Below are 2,193 nucleotides of genomic sequence, written 5' to 3'. Positions count from 1 at the left end.
CCTCCTCTCTTATGCACTCTAGCTTCACTCATAAAACTGAAGTTGGGAGGGGTAGACTCGATAAGGACAGCTGCACTGTTATCTTGGTCCAACCAAGTTTCAGTTAAAAACATGAAATTAAGATTGTGAGTGATTATAAAATCATTGATTAAAAAATGTTTTTCCTGCCAAAGACCTAACGTTTAACAAAGCTAATTTTAGTGTGTTAAAAACATTATCTGGCCCACTTTTTTCGACAGGCTGAGGCTGACGAGGAATTAATACTAAATTTGCAGGATATGTTGAGTGCTTCCTGTTTCTTAACACATTCACCATGCTTTTTCTGTTACCTGTGAAGACAGGGATGGAGAAGACAACCAGCACACTGGGCCCCGGCTTGTCCTGGGAAGAGTCATGAGTGCTATTTTCCTTGTAGCCTGGACCCAGCACATATCAGACAGAGCTTACTGGGCTTTTTCGCCATTGCGGAGCGGGAAGGCGGGTTATGCGCTGTATTTGTGACACATGTGTCAAACCTGGAGGTGAGGGGGGTTTATGGTAGAGAAAATGGGAGTGGAGTAGGGAAGGTCTGGGGAGTAAATTTGGTCTTAACCAGGTCTTCCATGTGATCAGTCCAACAGGGGGGAGAGGGGAGAAAGGGTGTCTGGAGATAAGGGTGACCTAGGTGGGGATTGGGGGGATAAAGATGGTGAATCCTCACTGTTGTCATTGTTTTCAGTGAGGGAGGTGGAGGCTCTTCCTCTTGGCTCAGATGTCTCCCGTGATCAGAGCTCTCTTCCGGCGGGGGCTGAGGTGGCTCTCCTTCAAGGTTTCTGGCGTGTTGTGTTGTGTCTTCTTCTTGTTTTGATTCCTCTAGTCTCTTGTCCTTGGCAGAGGGAACAGATGAGTGATGCAGAAAGTAAAACAGGTTGGAGCTAAACAGTTTTACTCCTGACTTGTTAAGGCGAAGTCCATCTGCCTTAAAAAGATGTCTGCGGTCCCACAGAAAGAAAAAGCTTTCGATGAAATGCACTGAATGGACAGTACATGCTGTTGAGAGCCGCGTGTTCAAAGCCATCAATCTGCTGAATCCCTTAGCTCCTCTTCGGATTGGCGGTATAGGGCCACTGATAAACACCTCAGCATTCAGAGAGCTGACTGTGTTCAACAGATTATTAAAGTCCTCTTTCAACACTTCAGACTGTTGCTTCACAACATCATTGGCCCCGATGTGCAGTATGATGTTTTTCACAGTAGGATATTCAGCCACGATATGCAGGATTCTTTCTGCCAAGTCAGACACCGTATCCTTCGGAAAGCAGAGTATTTTGGTGTTCTTACTGCACATGCTTCTTACATCGTTTACAGCAGCGTCACCCACAATCAGAGTTTGAGGCCCAGTCGTTAGCTTTCCCTGCAGCCGTTTACTTTCTGATTTACTCTCAGTCCTTACCCTTCTGTGTGAGGACGGGATGTTATCCAGGTCATCAGACGGAGATCCAGGGTCCTGCAATAGTGGTGAAAATATGTTCTGCTGTTGCACACTCGGTTGTTGGGGAGGTTTGTTGCTGATTCTCCCTTTCGCAGCTGTCCACGGCTGTGTCCTACCAAGAACAGGGGTTGAAGAGGCGCTCTGCCTGGATGATAATGCAGGACAGCCAGTCGCATCACAAATCTCAGGGCGCTGGGTTCTGCCTGTTACTCGTCCTCCCATTTCCCCAGGAAATTATTTACTCTTAGGCTTTGCACCAAGAGCATTCCAGGAAGGACTCCCACTTTCAGATTTATTACCCGGTACACAGGCCTCCTGCTTCTTGGTAGTCTTGTTGGTGCTAATTAGCTGTGTGTTAGCATGCTCTTGTCCACTGTTTTGGGTCCACCGTAAAGTGGTGTCATTCCGACATAATCCATTCACTTCCACATTCACTTCTAACCTGTGGATCTTTGTTTCCAGCACAGTAATTTTCTGTAGAAGTTTGTAGAAGTCGTCCGTGGAGAAGGGGGGCATCTTGTTGCTAATTAGCATTAGCTATAGCTCCAGTCACAGCAGTACAGGCTAGTGCTATTGATAGGCCGCACTCGCGTAGCACTAAGATCATAAAAGTTCCAGTGATTTAAAAGTATCCAAGAGCTGCTGATTTCTAGCAGAAAAAAAAAGAGTTTAAGCAAAAGAATGCAAGCAGAGGCAAGTGCAAGCAGCAAAGCGTCTGCACG

This window comes from Micropterus dolomieu, linkage group LG17 (assembly GCF_021292245.1).
Source record: "Micropterus dolomieu isolate WLL.071019.BEF.003 ecotype Adirondacks linkage group LG17, ASM2129224v1, whole genome shotgun sequence".
NCBI classification, from domain to species: Eukaryota; Metazoa; Chordata; class Actinopteri; order Centrarchiformes; family Centrarchidae; genus Micropterus; species Micropterus dolomieu.
Note: the sequence above shows the minus strand (reverse complement) of the source record.